The sequence below is a fragment of the Triticum dicoccoides genome, chromosome 3A, assembly GCF_002162155.2.
Source record: "Triticum dicoccoides isolate Atlit2015 ecotype Zavitan chromosome 3A, WEW_v2.0, whole genome shotgun sequence".
NCBI classification, from domain to species: domain Eukaryota; kingdom Viridiplantae; phylum Streptophyta; class Magnoliopsida; order Poales; family Poaceae; genus Triticum; species Triticum dicoccoides.
In genome coordinates this window covers 746,944,174-746,957,267 of record NC_041384.1, presented here as the reverse complement: position 1 = coordinate 746,957,267, position 13,094 = coordinate 746,944,174, and the positions used below count along the sequence as shown (strand labels likewise).

Below are 13,094 nucleotides of genomic sequence, written 5' to 3'. Positions count from 1 at the left end.
ATCAATGACATCCAGTGTCCATAGTCAGGAAACCATGACTATCTGTTGATCAACGAGCTAGTCTACTAGAGGCTTACTAGGGACATGTTGATGTCTATTATTCACACATGTATTACGATTTCCAGATAACACAATTATAGCATGAATAAAGACAATTATCATGAACAAGGAAATATAATAATAATGCTTTTATTATTGCCTCTAGGGCATATTTCCAACAGTCTCCCACTTGCACTAGAGTCAATAATCTAGTTACATTGTGATGAATCAAACACCCATGGAATTCTGGTGTTGATCATGTTTTGCTCTAGGGAGAGGTTTAGTCAACGGATCTGCTACATTCAGGTCCGTATGTACTTTACAAATCTCTATGTCTCCATCTTGAACATTTTCACGAATGGAGTTGAAGCGACGCTTGATGTGCCTTGTCTTCTTGTGAAACCTGGGCTCCTTGGCAAGTGCAATAGCTCCAGTGTTGTCACAGAAGAGCTTGATCGGCCCCGACGCATTGGGTATGACTCCTAGGTCGGTGATGAACTCCTTCACCCATATTGCTTCATGTGCTGCCTCCGAGGCTGCCATGTACTCCGCTTCACATGTAGATCCCGCCACGACGCTTTGCTTGCAACTGCACCAGCTCACTGCCCCACCATTCAAAATATACACGTATCCGGTTTGTGACTTAGAGTCATCCAGATCTGTGTCGAAGCTAGCGTCGACGTAACCTTTTACGACGAGCTCTTCGTCACCTCCATAAACGAGAAACATTTCCTTAGTCCTTTTCAGGTACTTCAGGATATTCTTGACCGCTGTCCAGTGTTCCTTGCCGGGATTACTTTGGTACCTTCCTACCAAACTGACGGCAAGGTTAACATCAGGTCTGGTACACAGCATGGCATACATAATAGAACCTATGGCTGAGGCATAGGGGATGACGCTCATCTCTTCTATATCTTCTGCCGTGGTCGGACATTGAGCTGAGCTCAATTTCATACCTTGTAACACAGGCAAGAACCCTTTCTTGGATTGATCCATATTGAACTTCTTCAATATCTTATCAAGGTATGTGCTTTGTGAAAGACCTATGAGGCGTCTTGATCTATCTCTATAGATTTTGATGCCTAATATATAAGAAGCTTCTCCAAGGTCCTTCATTGAAAAACTTTTATTCAAGTAGGCCTTGATGCTGTCCAAGAGTTCTATATCATTTCCCATCAAAAGTATGTCATCTACATATAATATGAGAAATGCTACAGAGCTCCCACTCACTTTCTTGTAAACGCAGGCTTCTCCATAAGTCTGTGTAAACCCAAACGCTTTGATCATCTCATCAAAGCGAATGTTCCAACTCCGAGATGCTTGCACCAGCCCATAAATCGAGCGTTGGAGCTTGCACACTTTGTCAGCACTCTTAGGATCGACAAAACCTTCCGGCTGCATCATATACAATTCTTCCTTAAGGAAACCATTAAGGAATGCCGTTTTGACGTCCATTTGCCATATTTCGTAATCATAGAATGCGGCAATTGCTAACATGATTCGGACGGACTTCAGCTTCGCTACCGGTGAGAAAGTCTCATCGTAGTCAACCCCTTGAACTTGTCGATAACCCTTAGCGACAAGCCGAGCTTTATAGATGGTCACATTACCATCCGCGTCTGTCTTCTTCTTAAAGATCCATTTATTTTCTATGGCTCGCCGTTCAACGGGCAAGTCAGTCAAAGTCCATACTTCGTTTTCATACATGGATCCTATCTCGGATTTCATGGCTTCTAGCCATTTGTCGGAATCCGGGCCCGCCATCGCTTCTTCATAGTTCGAAGGTTCACCGTTGTCTAACAACATGATTTCCAAGACAGGGTTGCCGTACCACTCTGGTGCGGAACGTGTCCTTGTGTCCACTAGTAGGACTCCTCCCCCTTGGAAACCCTAGGCGCATGGGCCTTGTGGGGCTGGTGCCCTTGGCCCAAGCAGGCCAAGGCGCACCCCCTACAGCCCATGTGGCCCCCGGGGATGGGTGGCCCCACCCGGTGGGCCCCCGGGACCCCTCCGGTGGTCCCGGTACAATACCGATAACCCCGAAACTTGTCCCGATGCCCGAAACAGGACTTCCCATATATAAATCTTTACCTCCGGACCATTCCGGAACTCCTCGTGACGTCCGGGATCTCATACGGGACTCCGAACAACATTCGGGTTACTGCATATACATATCCCTACAACCCTAGCGTAACCGAACCTTAAGTGTGTAGACCCTACGGGTTCGGGAGACAAGCAGACATGACCGAGACGACTCTCTGGTCAATAACCAACAGCGGGATCTGGATACCCATGTTGGCTCCCACATGCTCCACGATGATCTCATCGGATGAACCATGATGTCGAGGATTCTATCAACCCCGTACGCTATTCCCTTTGTCTATCGATATGTTACTTGCCCGAGATTCGATCGTCGGTATCCCAATACCTCGTTCAATCTCGTTACCGGCAAGTCACTTTACTCGTACCGTAATGCATGATCCCGTGACCAGACACTTGGTCACTCTGAGCTCATTATGATGATGCATTACCGAGTGGGCCCAGTGATACCTCTCCGTCATACGGAGTGACAAATCCCAGTCTTGATCCATGTCACCCAACAGACACTTTCGGAGATACCCGTAGTCTACCTTTATGGTCACCCAGTTACGTTGTGACGTTTGGCATACCCAAAGCACTCCTACGGTATCCGGGAGTTACACGATCTCATGGTCTAAGGAAAAGATACTTTGACATTGCAAAACTCTAGCAAACGAACTATACGATCTTGTGCTATGTTTAGGATTGGGTCTCGTCCATCACATCATTCTCCCAATGATGTGATCTCGTTATCAATGACATCCAGTGTCCATAGTCAGGAAACCATGACTATCTGTTGATCAACGAGCTAGTCAACTAGAGGCTCACTAGGGACATGTTGGTGTCTGTTATTCACACATGCATTACGATTTCCGGATAACACAATTATAGCATGAATAAAGACAATTATCATGAACAAGGAAATATAATAATAATGCTTTTATTATTGCCTCTAGGGCATATTTCCAACAGTTTGTTCTAATGGTGAGGAGGATCAGGAGTGTTAAACCCCTTTTTTGGTTACCTTTCGGGATGCATTGGATCGTGCTCAAAAGCAAGCTGGAAAAAACAAGGTGAAGAGACAGAGATCAAAGCTGGATGTTGTTGTGAGCTATCTGAGATGCAAACGTGCTCAAATTCCTGCGAAGTTGATGCCACTGGATTTTAGGTATGTGAGCGTTGCTCCAGGTCACGGATCTGCCCCTATTTCTTTGCCCTACTGTAATTCAGTCAGTAACACTAGTGCATGGTTTCAAATTCTTCGAGGAAAACTAGTGGAAGTAGGGGTTGGCCCTAATCCAATTTGGTTGCCATGGGACAAGATGGACGAGTTCGACGTCCGACAGTGGCCGGACTGGACGGGCCACCGCTCGCCACTCATTCGCTGACACGAAAAGATGGAGATTCAGGAGATGTTGTTTTTTAATCTTTTCATTTCAATTCGCACTTTTGAGTCCGACGATTCCAATTTATGTGCTGATTTTGATAGTTGTTTTATGCCTACATGCTCGGCTTTGTGGAATTTTACCATGTTCGTGCATTACTTTTTGTCCGTATTCCGCAGGTGATGTCTTTTGGAGCAAATAAAGTTTTATGTAAGGAATCCTAGAAAATGGTGGTGGAATCATGTTATTTAATGTGATAACACTACAAGGATTCCAGTCTATTGCAACAAAATTTATTGCTACAACTATGTTTTGTTGCAATAAAGCGCAATATTACCACAAGTTCTCCGGTTGTGGTAATAGGCGGCACATATTGCCGTAACTTAGTTTCGTCGCGATAAATACTAACTTTGTTGCAATACTGGCCTCATATTGCAACAAACTGTATCGACGTTGCAATATGGTAGCGGTATTGCGACAAACAAATTTTGTTGCGTGAGGGCAGTCATTTTGTTGTAATAGAGACTAGGTATTTCAACAGAATAACTATTTGTGGCAATATTTGAAAAGATATTGCAACATCGGTGTAAAGTTGCATTAGTTACAAATATTGTTGCAAAAAGTGGCTAACTATTGCAACAAACTACATCGGCGTTGCAATATGGTTGAGATATTGCGACAAACAAATACTGTTGTGCGAGACAGCCAATTTGTTGTAATGGAGACCAGGTATTTCAACAGAATAACTATTTGTGGTAATATTCGGAAATATATTGCAACATCAGTGTGCCATTGCATTAGTTACAAGTAAAACAGTGAAGGAATATATTATTCAAATTTATAGATAATAAGTTATGATTTTTGCAACCTTTAAGGAGTAATTATTTTAATTGCACCAATTTCAATTAATCAAAACAATGGAAAAAGTTTATAAATGGATAGGAGACTCTTTCTTGATAGGAATATATATTTAATTTGTTAAATTTGGATTTGAAATGGCCAAGTTGTTGCCATTTTAAAACTAGGGTGTTTTCTACCAAAACAGGGACTTTTCATATGGAAATCGAAAATGAGTTAATTGCATGGAAGTATAACAACTGGGGCAGTACGTGCAGATTGGTACCACTTTTTGTAATTTTTACGTGTGAGTATCATGTTTGGGGCACTCTGTTACGAAATGATCTAAACTGCGTATAACAGCGTATTGATGATGTATCTGACCATTGGGGCCCGCCTGTTAGGTGCTAACATGGCATGTTCTTTTACGAAAAAAACCTTAGTTTTTACTATTTAATAACATGTATATCCCCTATTTGCCAAAAAAGAGTCTTCCCAAAGAAATTTTTTTACAAAAAACAAACGTAAATGCTCCTGCCGGGATTTGAACCTGGAGAGGCCGCTTACGGCTCAAGCACTCTGACCGCTGCGCCACTACATGAGTTAGTTCTTAGTATGTTAATTGCATGAAAGTATCACAACTGGGGCAGTACGTGTAGATTGATACTACTTTTTGTAATTTTTACGTGTCAGTATCATGTCTGGGGCAGTCTGTTACGAAATGATCTAAACTGTGTATAATAGTGTATTGATGATGTATCTGACCATAGGGGCCCGCCTGTTAGGTGCTAACATGGCATGTTCTTTTACGAAAAAACCCTTAGTTTTTACTATTTGATAACATGTATATTCCCTATTTGCCAAAAAAGAGTCTTCCCAAAGAAGAAAATTTGGTGTAATGGAGACGAGGTACTTCAACAGAATAACTATTTGTGGTAATATTCGGAAATATATTGCAACATCAGTGTGCCGTTGCATTAGTTACAAGTAAAACAGTGAAAAATATATTATTCAAATTTATAGATATTAAGCTATGATTTAAAAAGCTTTAAGGAGTAATTATTTTAATTGCACCAATTTCAATTAATCAAAACAATGGAAAAAGTTTATGAATGGATAGGACACACTTTCTTGATAGGAATATATATTTAATTTGTTAAATTTGGATTTGAAATGGTCAAGTTGTTGCCATTTTAAAACTAGGGTGTTTTCTGCCGAAATAGGGACTTGTCATATGGAAATCGAAAATGAGTTAATTGCATGGAAGTATCACAACTGGGGCAGTACGTGCAGATTGGTACCACTTTTTGTAATTTTTACGTGTCAGTATCATGTTTGGGGCAGTCTGTTACGAAATGATCTAAATTGCGTATAACAGCGTATTGGTGATATATCTGACCATTGGGGCCCGCCTGTTAGGTGCTAACATGGCATGTTCAAAAACCCCTTAGTTTTTACTATTTAATAACATGTATATCCCCTATTTGCCAAAAAAGAGTCTTCCCAAAGAAGAAAATTTACAAAAACCAAACGCAAGTACTCCTGCCGGGATTTGAACCTGGAGAGGCCGCTTACGGCTCAAGCACTCTAACCGCTGCGCCACTACATGAGTTAGTTCTTAGTGAGTTAATTGAATGGAAGTATCACAACTGGAGCAGTACATGCAGATTGGTACCACTTTTTGTAATTTTTATGTGTCAGTATCATGTCTGGGGCAGTCTGTTACGAAATGATCTAAACTGCGTATAACAGCGTATTGATGATGTATCTGACCATTGGGGGCTTGGGGCCCGCCTGTTAGGTGCTAACATGGCATGTTCTTTTACGAAAAAAACCTTAGTTTTTACTATTTAATAACATGTATATCCCCTATTTGCCAAAAAGGAGTCTTCCCAAAATAAAAGGGATTGAAAAACGCGCAAGAACCGGCATTCCCTAAACGTCGCCCATTACAGTCATAGGCGCACACCCGTCGCTCCTTCATGGGCCAGCCCATTTTTACATGTTTATGTCATTTTCAGTTAATTTGCAAAAAAGTGCGACATGAAGATTCGAACTCGAGACTTCTCTTTCTTCCGCCACTACCTGCGCAACCAATTGGAGTACTTCACTGCTTGTGCGCCGTATTCCCCGTTTTGGACGTCTTATTCTTTATTCAGTTCGCTGAAGCCGGGTTTTTTTTAATTCTTTCTGGTTTAGTTTAGTTTGGTTTTTATTTTCTTTTTCTTTTATTTCATATTGTTGTTTATTTTTCCAAAAGAGAACGAACATTTCTTAAACATAATGAACTTTTTTCATTTTCTGTGAACTTTTTTCCAAATTGATGAACTTTATTTAAAATTCAGTGAACTTTTTTTGGAAATAATTGAATTTTTTTTAAAAAAATTAGATGACATTTTGTTCAAATTTGATAAAATTTTTCTATTTCGATGAACATTTTTCAAAATTGGTGAACTTTTTTCAGTTTCGTGAACATTTAAAAAACCGTGAACTTTTTAAAATCACTATTTTTTTTATCTTTTTGCGGTTTTTTCTCTTTTTTTTTTCTTTTTTTGGAAAAGTCAACCGTCGAGGGGGGACCGACCGAGCAGTTAACTGCGCTCGAGGAAGGGCTCACCTTACATGGGCCGGCCCAGCGCAGAAGCGCAGAGTGCGCCCGTTCCTCAAGTTGCCTTTGCTCCATTGCGTCGTTTGTTTGAAATAGCAGACGTATATGTTTGTATACTTTGGTCCGCTGCGTTTTTTTGTATCTGTTTTTTTTGTATTATAATTTTGTATAAGTTTGTATTTCTTTTCATCAAAATCACAAAAAAAGTACAGCTGACAGGATCAATCCAGTCATAGTTGTATAATTTTGTATTTCTTTTCGTCAAACTCACGAAAAAGTGCAGCTGACAAGATCGATCCGATGATATCTCCGTACAAAAGAAAAGAACACAAACCACTAGGCTATCCCATCGGTTGTGATATACATGTTTTTTTTACTTCTTTTATTTGTTCTGTTATTTCGTGTTTTTTCTCCTGCCGTTTTTATTCTGTATTTCTGTTTTTTTCTTCCTTTATCATTTTTCCTAAATGTGCGGATTCCTTTCAAATTTATGAACTTTTTTTAAAACTGATGAATCTTTTTTTTGAAATCCATCAACTTTTACTCAAATTCGTGAAGATTTTTTCAGAATTGATGATTTCTTTTTCTAATTTGTGAACTTTAAAAAAATAATTGAACCTTTTTTAAAATTTGATGAACTTTTTTCAAAAACGAATGAACTTTTTTCGAAATAAATGAACTTTTTTGAAAATTTGAAGAACTCTTTTCAAATTTGATGATATTTTTAAATTAAACTACAACAGTAGCATCAATTATATGAGTAGAAGTGGATATAGCAACTAAACCATGATATTCCAACAAGGACGTCGGCAGCAGGGCTTCTTCACCCCCTTGTGGATGGATCCGATGCCGGACGGATCTGACGGATAAGGGCGTCGCGATGCGGTGGGTCGCGACAGCGCGATCCGGCTTCCTAGCGGCTACGTTGGGAGGTGGATGACACGGATGTGGCCTCCGGTGGTGAGGTGTGCTGGGTCTTGGTAGCGGAGGCTATCTCACCGGATCCGTGGTCCCAAGCACCAGGTGGCGCGAGCTGCGGACGACGACGGGAGGGATCCCTAGAGACCTCCCAGTGCCCTGCCGTCTGCTCCTCCCCTCCCCTGTCGCTGCCAGAGGGCGTGACCGGGTGAAGCCGGGCCAGCGGCAGCGTCGCCAAGGCCCCTTCACCCCTCGTGCGTGTATCCGATGCAGGACGGATCTGACGGGCAAGGGCACAAATATTTGACATATATCCCAAGTTTCAATTTTGTCATGGCAACTAGGGAGTAAACAAAGATACACAATTGTAGATCCATGATGAAACAACACGTTGCTAACACAACAAATCTCAAAACGAAATTGGATTGGTTGTTAATATACATAGTTGAATTTTTATGTTTTTCGTTGAAACAAAAATGACATGATTATGTTGGACCTACTCTGGCGCGGAGGAACCCTCCATGGACTATTCGGTAAGATGAAAGATGTTGAGATCACCCCATCTCAAGATCAAAATGTGAGATCGAGACTGATATAGATCGACCATCTCACCAACCCATCCCATTTGTACTTGTGTTCCAAGGCAAGAGTATTACCTAGTAGTTTTAAAGCGAGGGCCACATGAGGTTTCTGTGAGTTGTAGTTCAAAACTAGCCAAGTTTTTGCTGATGATTCTTGAAATTGTAGTGCAAACCTGGTTGTACCTACAACCGGGTCGTCCGGCGACAACGCGCTAGCACCGGTCGCGACCCTACTTTCGCGCGATGGCCACCCCTACCAGGCTGCAGCTCGTGCCGTCCTGACCCGGGCGGCAAGCCCCGGCTGGCGAGCCGCCCCTCTGACCTTGCACGCCGCTCCTGGTCGGCCATGGCTCCCGTCGCCCGCTTCCTCCATCCTCGGTGCTGACCAAGCAGTTCTGTTGTCCCTCTACCCGACCTTCGCCCGCGAGCTCGAGCCTCTCCACCGGCCATGGATGCGGGCTTCCCGCATGCCGCCTACCGCCGGACTTAGGAAAGATGACGGACGTGGGACGATTTCATCAGGAATCTCACGATCTAGTTCCGAGGGAAGATGACGATCGTGAGACGATTTAGCAACATATATATCTCATATTGCTTTGAAATATTATTTTTTCCAACTTATTTCATTATTCTAAACATTCCCTCCAAAAAAATTATTTTCCCACCACATAATTTTGGTTTACTGTAGTTTGCGCCAATATTTTGTGTTCCCACCAAAAAATTAGAGTATTTATCTTGCCGCTAAAGACCCTTCCTAACGACCCACGATTACTATTCTAAACCAAATCACACGCGTCTTCACCGGCGATTAGATCTGGAGCTCTCGTCCCTGGTTCAGGTTGTTCTTTCTCCCGATCTCCTCCCATCCTAGAACGTCCAGAAATCCTAGCGTCGTCCAGCGGATGCGGCGTTTGCCCAGCGTGCCGCGCGGTGCCGCCGACGAGGAGTCGTCATCCTTGATCTCGCCCTCCTCCCTCTCCTCCGGACCCTCCGATGCGGGCCGCGTCTCCGTGTCCTCGGCCATGCCCGCTCGCCGCCGCACGCCCCGTCGGCTGCCCGACACCCGCGCGACCCCGCCCGCTGTCAGAGGCCGTCGCCCTCGCCCGCTGCCGGAGACCCCGGCCCACGGCCGCCGCCCCTCGTCCGTTGCGGGATACTCGCGAGCGCGCCGCCCGCTCGCGTCGTCCACTGCGTCACAGGGCGACATCCCTCGGCAGCGCCCCGCTCCCCGTGCTGCCCACCGCGAACCCCGGCCAGTGCGCCCTCCCTTGGCGGCGTCTACGTTTGGGCGAAGTCGAGCCAGCGGGCGTCGCCTGGCTCCCCTCCTCCGGGCGGCCATGGAGGAGCCATGCACTGCTAATGTAGTATCTCTTGTTTTTGATAATTTCGCATAATGTAGTTCATGACTACAATGTTTCTTACTCTGATTTTATTGTGAAGATGTCGGATGATGAAGACGATGGGTGATCGTGATGGTGACACCCAGAGCTAGAAGGCCACGAGGAGTTCAATATGAGATGTTAGTATTCACGTCTTCTCTACATAATTCTGCAACTGTATGCGTATGAGTACTAATCAAACCAAAAAGTACCAATATTTATTTTATTTGTGAAGCAACAATGGTATGAAAAATATCTGCTATTGCCGGCGTGTTGTCTTTGTAGCAGCTCATTGAGAAGTTAGGCTTTAATAATGTGACTGATAAGCCAGCTGCACTTAAAATGATGAGAGATGTATGTGAATCTGTTCTTGAATCCTACGAAAGGAAGCAAAGCTAGCACATAGTGGTGGTGATATCTTGATGAGTTACAGAGCGGCCTTGCGGAGGCAGCTTGGGAAGGTTAACAAGGGATTGCATTGGAATTATTTCTGATTAAGTATTAGCTCTGGATTACCACTGTTTTTGGTGTTAGTCCAGCTGTACTGGTGCCATAACTACACTATCTGGGTTGGCACTTCAGTTGAATTCTGGATTTATTCTTTTGGTCTGGTTCTCTCCTTATGATTGTCTTCTATGGTATGACCTGGTATATCATACTTCAAAACATGTTGTGCCTGTTTTTTTTTGCGATACTGAGTGAGGAACATGTGCAGGTGTGGGACTTGATAAAGCTTGGAGATTATGTTAGTGCAAGGGACGATGTCGATACCTCTAGGATAGGGATTGCTGGTTAATCACTCGGAGGTATTATAGATCATGATTGCATCATGATACTGAATTAATACATAGACTTCACTTTTAGAAAATTTATCTTTTTTATTTGGAGCTGAATATAGGAATGCATGCATGCTTTGCTGCTTTTGTGGATACACGGTACAATGTTGTTCTTCCAATAATTGGTGTTCAGGTACACACAGCAGTAATTTATGGGTGCACATAGTTTTGTGATTTGTCCCATGTAAGTAAAGCACTGCTCTTTGTGGTGGCTACAGGGATTTCAATGGGCAGTAGATAATGACATGTGGCAAGCTAGAGTTGATAGCATTAAGCATTTATTTGAAGGTTAGATACCATGCATCCTCTTTAAGATTGGGCACACACCATTGAAAAATATAGATCACAGCTGAATATATTGTATCAGTTCAGAACATTTACATATAAGTATCTATGTTGTTTTGTCTTTCCTGTAGAAGCAAGAATTGATTCAGGGAAGAGTGAAATAGATGCAGAGGTTGTGAAAAAGGTGACTATCTGATTTATTTGACATTTATTTCTGATTGTTCCATTGTAAATGTTTGACGATCGTGTATTGACATATTTTTATCAGGTTTGGGACAAGATAGCACCTTCTATGGCTTAACAGTTTGATGCTCCCTACTCAGTTCCTCTGATTGCACCATGTCCACTCCTCCTAAATGGTACAACCAATCATATTTCTTATTGAGTGCTTCTGCTTCGTCCAATAGTTATTGCACGACCCAACATATTAAAAAGTATCTCACTTCTCTTTTATGAGTTCAATGAGCTCTTGTCAGGGCTGGGCTTCCAGTCTTCAGTATATATTTTTGTTTTATGATTTTATGGTTGAGCCAGAACTGTTGTTAACCCTTCGTTTAAAAATTAATGTTAATTCAACATTTTTCTTGCGGCTGGAGCTTCATTTATCGATTACGATGCAGGTGCTGACGACCCTCATTGCCCAGTCCTTGGTCTACAAGAACCTGCCTCCAAAGCTGCCGAGGCTTATGCAGAAGCTGGTTCTGCGGATAAGTTCAAGGTAACATTATATCTGCTCCTCCAATCCAAATTAATTGACGCTCCTCTAGTACAACTTTGTCTTTTGACATGCAATATGTTTACTTTTCACCATGAGGCGTGGTTCTATGTTTGCCCAGACTTTTTTTGCATGAATCCAAAGCAATTGACAGTGGTTACCGCACCTATAATTGTTCTTTTCGTTTTTAGGACAAAGCACGTTTAAGATGTTGAAAACAAAGAACCTGAAACTCATGGTCCACTTTCAAGTGAGCATGTGATTGGCCTTCATAATTAGCTAGACGCGTCTTCTCTTTCACCATGCATTGTTGCTGCACCGAGTCACAACTTAAAAAAATGAGTGTGCTAGCTAGGGACATGAACTTAACTGAAACTATAGATTGAGCCACAACTTAAATCAATAGTGAAAGATTTTAGTACATGTACTTGTGCTTATGCTTTAGACATTTACACTTGTAAAACTGTTCTGATCCCCTAGTCTGGCGACAGTTCCTTTTAACAATGGGGCTGGAATAATTGTATGGCGTATGTTATGTTGTTATGTTGGACTCATTAACTAGAACTATTTTTTTAATTTCTTGATTGCAGGATCCAAAGAACTAGCTCGAGTGGACTCTAGAGCACGAACAATTTAGTCTTGGCAGTTGATTAGGATGGCTAAATTACATTTGAGTTTCATTTGATGGATATTTGCTATCAGAATTATGAATTTTATGAATCTACATGTTATGTGTATGATTTTGAATATTGTAATTGAATGCTTGTATTTTTTTAGGTTGCAATAGGCTGTTGCCACAACCCACTTTTGGTTGCCACTTGTTAGCTCCACGAAAATTTAAATTGTCGCAATAGTTTCTTGCTACAAACATTTCACCTATTGTGATACCTATTTATCACCGCCAAAACTAGTTTATTGCAATTTCCTGTTACGATGACTGGAATATTTGTTGCCATAATTTAATGCCACAAGTGTAGCGGTTCGTGGCAAAATGCCTAATGCCATGAAAACAAGGATTGTTGCCATAGTTTATTGCCACAATTGACTATTGCCACGGAACAGTATGCACCACGAAACGAGGGTCGTTGGCATAGGTTGTTGCCACAAATGACTATCGCCACGAGCTATTAGTCGCCATGATTCATTACATGTTGCATTAAAGCTATCTCCATAAAATAAATTGTGGCATCAGATGAGTGTTGCCACGGGAAAACATGTGGCGACTCCCCACATGGCTGTTGCAATAGCATACTTTATTGCCACAATTGCTTTTTTGTGGCAATAACCTATTACCATGCGTCCAGTCGCAACGAATGCTGTTTCGTGGCAATAAGTACTTATTGCCACAAATCAGTACGTATTGCAACGAACAATTTTGTTGCAATAGACCCGAATCCTTGTAGTGTAATCAACTATCAAAAAAGAATGAAGC

The 13,094-nt window shown here is 42.3% G+C and overlaps 1 long non-coding RNA gene across 1 annotated transcript; it reads left to right on the top strand.

Moving 5' to 3' along the window:
- Positions 1–9,716: 9,716 nt before the first annotated feature.
- LOC119273619 lies at positions 9,717–12,431 on the top strand. The gene is made up of 9 exons (XR_005134926.1): positions 9,717–9,808; positions 9,888–9,966; positions 10,542–10,632; positions 10,725–10,795; positions 10,881–10,950; positions 11,079–11,131; positions 11,216–11,306; positions 11,568–11,665; positions 12,253–12,431. It is a non-coding gene; the product is annotated as an uncharacterized LOC119273619 (long non-coding RNA).
- Positions 12,432–13,094: the final 663 nt, after the last annotated feature.